The following is an 8,828-nucleotide window of genomic DNA, read 5'->3' as shown; positions in this document are numbered from 1 at the left end:
TGCAGTTGCCTCGCAGCCCCTCCAGCAAGCAACTTGCAACCCCCTTCGTCAGTGGGGACCCCACTCCACGCCCCCGTCATAATCAAATTGTATTGAACATTTGCAGTTAGCTGATTCTGCTGCTGTGGCTCCTTTATTCATGTGATTGGACTTGGCCAAAGCCCTGGAAGTGCAGCTTGCAGTGGGTGCACATACACGTAGATAGGTACGTACTGATATTGATTCACTCATTTCTATAGAGGTGTTCTCACACACAGACGTGGCGCTATCAGCTGCTATGATTGGCAGCCTTTGGCTCATAGAATACGGCGTATAAATAAAACTTATTTCGATTTTCTGTGAGCGGGATAAAAATGTGGAAAATGTTTTAGTGCTTCTAATAAAATAACTAATCTGATCACGTCGCTGCTGCTCCGGGGCCGCCCCGTCCTGCAGGATAATAGTCAGCTGCCACTGCCACAAGTTATTACACAGCCCTTCGAGGAGGATTATTCCAGGCGGAAGGTGAAGCATATGCAAAGCAGCTGAGTGAAAATGCAGTTGGAGCGGCACCCAGGGAAATCGGGTGGCCATGGGCTGAAATGTGGCTGGGGATGCCAGGGGATTACCCTGCATATGGTAGTGGGGGCTGGGCAGGAATAAATTGCGAGTGGAGCCGGATATAGTTCATTAGCATGCCATCTATGCAAAAGCTAAGATATTAAGTTGCCACTAGAGCAACGGATTAGCAGGCAACATGGGTGTGTGAAATGGGTTTAAATATTTTCGGCAGTGTTTTGATTGGCAAGGATCATAGGTTTACTCCAGATTATTGCATGTTTTTCGGTGGTTTTACAGGTATTAAGCGGCCATGTTAGTCGAACTAGCGGAGTGAGAAATAGTTTTCGGAAAATATTCTGAATAAATCTAATATATGTACACCCAACTCAATAATAAAAGGGTTCTCCCTCTGTTAGCCGTCGCTCAAATTGACAGCGCCAAATTTGTTGCCAAGGCAAAAAGAGTAAATAAAGATCTCCTTCACAACGACAGCTGTCAAAACAGGTAAGAATATTGGGAAAAATACGAAAAAGAAGCGACCACAGAACGGCTTCAATTAACGCACAGCCCCACAAACTAAACTCATGTGACACGTTTATTTCCCCACTCCATCCAGAAGTGTGGCCCCATTTCTCCTCGGCGTGGACCCCTTTTGCTCCATGGACATATGACAGAGCCTTCCATTAGCGTCATTTTTGGTGCTGGAAGCTCCCGCTCCCAGCGTCTGAGTGTGGAATTTGGCAAACAATTTGCTAAAAAACGTTTTTCTAAAAGCAAAATGAGGGGTTTATGGGGCACATGTTGCGAGTGCAGAACATTTGACAACTGAGTGGCAACTCCTTCTCCCACTCCTTCTGCGGCTGCATTTAGCTGTCAAAAGCGAAAGCCGAGCAACAAAAGCAAGAGCTGTGTAAAAATGAATGAGGCAGCCACGGCATTAGGCACCAGCGCACACCCCACACATCACACCCCCACCCCGATTTGGAAAGTGACAGCTCAAGTGAAAAAAATGTTTGCTCCATGCCAAAATACTCCTGGGATCGTGTGCAGCCCAAGGATCGGGCCAATGGAGGGGTGCTAAAGAAGTTCCGGCCTCAGAATGCATGAAAATTCATATGCCACAAGAAATATATTATTATGTGGGAAACAATCGTCTGGCTGCGACGCACTTCTGTGCTCCTGACACGGCAACTGTCGACATTTGTTAAAGTTTTCCCAATTTTTGTTTGCTCTGGCTGCTTCTCCTTGGGACTGCAATTCAGTTGTCACTTTGACAGCTCACGCAAAGGTTGATGGCAGCAAATATCAGGGGTAGAACTTCCCTCAGTTCCCTTCAAGTTATATTGGCAGGCATGAAACGGAAGTCTGGCTAAAACTAATCGGTCGTCATGGATCAGAAGTTTGGACAAACAAAGTAATACACTCTGGGCTAAAATTAATTTTAGTCAATTTAGATATTAATCAGGGGAGAGAAGCATATATTCAAGCTTCAATAGAAAAAGAGTCCTTTTAAACGCTTATATTAAATTCCCATTCAGTTATAATCATAAATATTTCGAAAATTACATTTTATTCATTCGGCTATATTGATTTGAATCTTAAATCCTTATGTTTGAAAACATGGCCACAATAGACCGCCTCAAAGTTTTACAATCGAATTTACACTCTTAAAACCACAAAACTTTAAACGCTTTCCCACACCCCGTGTGAATAGAATACCATTTAGATTCAATTTGTAACAATATCTACAAAAATATTTGGCTATATATTGCTACTCGATTTCAGAGCGTTGAATTTTAAATATTCCGCCCGCTCATTCGATTTATTTACTTCTGCAAAGGGCTCGGAAAAATGAGTTAAAAACAGAATTGAAAGCCAAAATCGAAATCAAAACTAAAAGCCAGCAGCAGCATTTGAATATGCCGTGCAAAGAGCAAATAAATGTGCAGCACCCAACAAAAAATCACACAAATTGAAATATTGAATTATTATTGCTCGCATGGGGTCCCGATATTCCCCCAAAAACCATCACCCCTAACATATTGTTGGAAAACAGATTTATAGCATTTGCCAAATAAACAGAAAAGTCGAATGAGCATTGAGTGACTCACAGGATATTCACATGGAGTCGAGCCTGGCCAAATGGCGAGAGGTGGTCGCAAATTTATACAGTAGACTCAATATTTTTTAAAATATTGTTTGCTGTCTTTTGTTGATGCGTGCAAACAAAAACGAATTTTATTTTCAAATTTATTAGGAATTTCTACGTTTGCCATTTCCATTCCCCGAGTGGGACTTTTCCGCCTTCCCACCGCCCTTTCAGCTGCAGTTACCACTTCCGCATTTGCTTTTATGCAATCTAACGCTGCTTTTGAAGTGCTTGGTTCAAATACAGGCAGCCGAAAAGAGCGGAAATAAAATGAACAAATAGTAAATGGAAAACAAACAAAAGTACTAGCTAAAAGCATATAAAAATGGTTGTGGCGGCTGATTTTTTATTTCGGTCTTTTTTTGGCTTTCTTCTCTTTTTTTGCCATAAATAAAATCTTGCTCGCAAAGTGAAGGAGTGAAAAAGCGGGCGGCACATCGTCTGTTTCGGTCGTGAATTAAGATTAATTAAACTAACGGTAACTGTAACTGTAACTGCAACTGTAAACTGAAAAACTAAGCAACATGGCTGCCGCCATGTGTGTGTTTATGTGCGCCAAGTGCCTATGTGTGCGTGTTTGTATGGCAAGTGCACGAAATAAATGTTTATTTATATGCCGCGGCGCAGCGGAAATTGCAATGCGAGTCCGTCGAGTTGCCGAAACCGTAAGCGAATACAAAATGGCGCCCATAACGGTGCATGGGGTATTGCCTTTTCCCCACGCTGCCACGCCTCCCCGCCCACGCCAGCATAGCTGCCATACAAATGTAAATTGCAGTTAGGTTTTTGCTTATGAGAATATACGGCAAACCGAATGGAAATTGGGTTTTATCAGAGCTCTCAGCTGGAAACACTTTCAGATACAGTATCTGTATCTTATCTGTGGCAGTGATCTCCGGATTCATCGCGACCCACATGTCGTATGCGTGATTTTGAATTTAATCAGATTTGTGGAGGTAATAGTTCAGAGCAACTAAGTTTTCCAAACACCAATGGTGAGACAATTAGTCTACGTTATATATGTATGTTATATATGTAATCACACCGTTAGTAGTGAATCTTTTGGATCTGAGATAGTATTTATTAGTCGCAATTCAGTATATCTTTCCATATTACTCTTATCTTCAATATACGTGTTGAATTCTTGGCACTCCGGGGAAACTGAAAGAGCTGTGAATGCCATTTCGCTGCAGATCTACCTTAAAGCTGCTTTATCTGACCAATAATATCTCCATTTTGGTGTCGCCTCCAGTTGCCACGGTTGCTCTATTGCTTTAGCCTAGATTCCGTGCGATTCAACCATTATCCTGCTGGCGACTCCTTTGTATGGGTTTGCAGCCTTGTCGCTTATTTGTGGCCCGGATATAGAAACATGCAACGGAAATGCAAGAAACAGTGGCCGCTGGGAGTGCAACTGGCTTGGGGAGATGGGGATTGCCAGGCGGCAAGGTAGGTGGGAGGCATGTTTATGGCACACAGAGTCGCATTTGCGGAGCTGTGAAAATTTATTGTACAATTTTCTGTGGAAATACCAAAGAGACCCCAAAACAAACGAGAGCACCAGAGCAACAGGAATGAATTTAAGAGCAGGAATTCAAATAAATTTAAGAAGACTTTGTGCGTTACAAAAAATGAGTGGATCAATGGTCCAGCTGCATTTTGACCTTCTGTAACTTAAAGAACTAATGTAAAATGTAATATAACTTATATGTAGCGTAAGACATTTATTTTATAAATTTTACTTACTTATGCACACTACTCCCGAAACCACAAATTCCTAGGTCATTTTTCATTCATAATTAGTTGCCCCATTCTATTCCTTGGATTCCTTTCGCATTTTCCGGACCATGAAACCTTCCATCTTGCATTCTCAACCGACGTACTCATCCAAAATTCCGCAGACCCATACTTCATTAGGGTCCTGTCCATCCAGCCCATCCCCGCACCCATGTGAGTGTGTGGAATGCAAGTGAAACCCTTTAAGTACTCATATTATTTGCACATTCCAACCAAAAATAAGCGAGGAAAGGAAAAGAAGGGAAATGCGAAAAATGAAAACTTAAAAAAAAAAGCAGGTGGCCAGTGGGCTGAAGGGGTCGGGCGGGGAAAAGGAGCAAACGAACCAAGTCAAGTGCTGTTATTCATAGCGCACTCACACTCAGATGCCAACAAATTGCTAAAAGGTAACGGTAACGGTAGCCAAACAAAACCGACACACATATGCACACACATGTGGCACCTCGGCAACACCCACTCAGCCACCCAGGCTCCAACCACTCCCATCCACTCGCGAGTCAGGTCCACGCTCATGTCCTTGACAATCAATTCCCCGCGCACTCAATTAAAAATATGCACAGTGGGCTGCATACGACAGAGCCCCACACAAACTCGCATTCGCACACTGAGAGAATAAAATACCAACTTGTTGGCCATTAAGGCTTTCACTTTGAACAATTTGATGAGGCAGCAAGAGTGGTTTTATTTCAGATACTTAAAAGAAGTTAGGATAGGATAGGATATGAAAAATGATAGGACAATAAAAATAAAATTTTGTTTATTTATTTCACATATTTTATTATTCTTCCCGTTACTTCTAAAGTAAATAGATTCTTTTTAAATAGGCTGAACATCTTTTTTTGGAACTAATGAGGGAATGGCTTTATAGACTTTTGCCTAATAAATAATTCAATCGATATTGATTGAGTAACATTTTTTTTACAGTGCACCCCCACGCACACACATAAGTCAACCGCCGTGGGGGTTTTAGGTTGCATATTGGGGCGGGGGATGGGGTAACTGGTGGTGTTGTAGCTCTGCTGTTGACTGCATATGAATGAATATTCGAGCATTCGCATCCATTCTTCTTTTTTCTCCGCAAAGCGTTTTTTCTGTTGCTTCCCACATAAAAGTTCATCAGCGAGAATATTGGCGGGAAGAAAGAAGAAAAAAAGGAAAGTCTCCAATGTCGGATATTTGTATATTTGAATTATGCGGGCCAAGGCATATCAGCTGGAGTGTATGCTTTAGTATAATTCCAATTTAAAGTATGACTTAAGTATTATATTAAATTAGAACTCCTATATTTCAAATCCTTTTAACCTCAGAAGATCTAGATTCGGAGTATCTTAAAGGCGAAAAACTTATAAAGAATACAAGTTTTAAGTAAATAAATAATAAGGAGGAATTTTTCATTCACATCACAAGAATTAAGACATGTTTAAAAGGTCGTGTGTTAAGGAAAGAGTATTCAAATGTCGCCATTATCCTGTTCCTTTTATCCCTCCTTGTTGCAATATTCCCGCCACATTCCGCAGAGCACGTAAGTGCGCTTGTATCTGTGTGTGTGCGCTATACGAATTGGAGTCTCGGTGTGCGTTTTGTATGTGTTTGGATTTGAGCATCCTTGGAGTAATAGTTTTCCACGGTTTATAATTCCGAGCTTCCCCCAATTCGGGGGCCCAACTCCACAGCCCCATGAGCGCAGGGATATTTATTATTTACAGGAGTTTTTCCCGCATGCAGCATTCTTTTAGTTCACTTTATATTCTTTGCGTTTTCCTCGCCTTGGTTTTATTTCCTTTCGGTTGGTTTTGTTCGCCCGCTGCCTGCTGATGATTTGTGTGCCAGTGTGTGGTGGCCATATAAATATTAAAAATATTGCACAACAATTTCCCTCGATCCCCCCTCGCCGGCGGCTCTGCTTAAGCGGGAATAAAAATCGCGCTTAATAAATTTTTAAAATGTGTGGCAACTTCGTGGAATGGAAAATAATAATTTAGAGGAAGACAGGACTACCTTTCGCTGGGCAAACACAATGAGCAGAGCGAGAAAGCGGCAAGGGGAAGTACGCATAAAAGCATAATAACAAAAGTGTGGCACTGGTGACCCCGATCTTCTAACAGAATGGCCACCAGCAGCACCACAGTCACAGGAAGCTCAGATATTTACATCTGTATGGGTGGCAAGGGCCTTCCGATTTTTTCGTTTTAATACATAAACTTTTATGGCTTTGGTATTCTGAAAATAGAGTGGATTGAATTTATGTATTATAAGGTAAGATTCCCAATATTTTGAAAATATCCTTTAAACTTAAAACATTTTTCAAATGAAAACCCTGAGCTAAACAAAAGGATCAAAGGCGATTTAGCAGAGGTTCTTCCTTGAAGTCGCTCATTTGCATACTTAAATCTTAAATGCGATCATGGTCGCAATTGTTTTGTAAAACTTTTCCTCACTTCCCGCCCCTCATTCAATTTATTTAAGCTGCAAAAATGCCTTCCGTTGGCGCTAATTAAAATAAACAGACAGTGTGCACTTTGCTGGAAGGCAGCTGGGGAATTAAGGACCCGTTGCATGTCTGATGAGCTGACAGGACGGCGGATAAGTTCGGTGGAAAATGTTTTTTATTTTATCTCCGCTTTGATTGACGACGCTTCAAATGATTTTACACGCACGGGCGGCAGGAACAACAAAGAGAAAACAAATAAATAAAGAACAGATAAAAAAAGAAACTGGAAAAGCGTTGAAGCAACAAGGAACCTGCTGCAAGGATAATGCGTATACGCTGTGTGCCTTTTTGCGCTAGTGTTTGCACAAGGCGATGGCAAGCCTTTCGGTTTACAGTCTTCAGTTTCCAGAATCCTGTTTCGAGTCCTGTTTGTCCTGCGACGAGTGTGCGTGCCGCCAGTCGCGTGTCTGCTCAGTTGGGACTGCTGAAAAGTTAATCCTTTGCCCGCCGAAATCACGGCCATCGAGTGTTTGCTCTGCCAACTCCGGCCAGGCAGGATATTCCCTTAATCCTGCCACTTGATCACCAGCTGCCGGCGCGTTTCAAGTCCCCAATCGACAATCCTTTGCGCCATAGGTAGTCTCGCCAGTCTATTAAGTGGCGCTCCCCATAATTCACAACACTTTCGGTCCATCAAGGACGAAAGGGATGCAGAGCGTCCAGCTGAGGCCAGCATAAGGCGCATTTCGCAAACAAAAAGCGAGTATATATTATTATTATGCAAATTTTATTATTTTTATGATAAACCGCAAAATTTTCAATGGCTCGCCCCATAAACACAAACAGCAACAGTGGCGGGATCCCAAAGCACCCATATTCGCCCAGTTGGGCGCACATTTTTGGCATTTTTATGACTCATTGAGTCGATTACTATAGTGCTTGGCTATCTTTGTATATATATAAATACAAAAGATATATTTGCGCTCGTAGTGAACTGCTAGTCTTTTAGGCAAATGAACTCCCTTTGCCGCCTCATCGGATCCCTTACTAAATCCTTCTTGAGTGTTCTTTTGGTCACTTGAATCGCTTATAGAGCGGATAGTGCTGGGCTTAATGGTGTCTTACTGCCTACTGGGTGGATCAACAAATGGTAATGAGGAGATGGGAATATAACTAGTTGGTTTAAGCCCTAGAACTTACTTTAACTTACTTTTAACTATACATTAGAAATCGGCTTACGCTGGATTAAAATTATAGATGCTATAGATTATGTATAGTGCAAGGTGACTTCTTTGTTCTAGATATTCTCCAATAAAATGCGAGTCAACATAAAATGAAAAATAATAATTGAAAAATTGGTAAAAACTAAGCCTTTACGATTTGCGCAAATTGGCCTTAGTTTAGTTCATCAAAATAGGCAAAAAAAATTGTGCTCTTTCAAAAATAAAGCCATGTTCTAAGCCCAAGCCATTTAAATCCTACCCAGGCAAAATCAAATCAAAGAATACTTCATAATGGAAAAATAAATCCGAGCCAGCGGAGATAAATTGCAAAGAAAATCATAAATACAAATCCAAGGCAATACGCCACGATGCATGATCCATGGAAATTCATTTTGTTTAGCTGCATTAACAATATTTTGCCAAAGACAACGGGATGCCACTTATTTGCCTAGACGAAGATTTTTGTGGGGATGGATGCCAAAAAAAAACATGGGCAGGATATAAATTCACGGCAAGCAAATAAAAATGAGAAATCCCGAAATATGTATGTGTGTGCCAAAAGTAATACGCCCCGAAATAAAAAGTAAAGTCTCGAAGTTCCCATTCCCCTCAGCTCATCACGTTTGGTTTTTGTTGGCTCTTCGCTCGTTTCGAGGGGATATTTATTTAAATTTTGATTTAAGGACAT

This window comes from Drosophila mauritiana, chromosome 3R (assembly GCF_004382145.1).
Source record: "Drosophila mauritiana strain mau12 chromosome 3R, ASM438214v1, whole genome shotgun sequence".
NCBI lineage: Eukaryota > Metazoa > Arthropoda > Insecta > Diptera > Drosophilidae > Drosophila > Drosophila mauritiana.
This window is presented reverse-complemented; position numbering follows the sequence as displayed.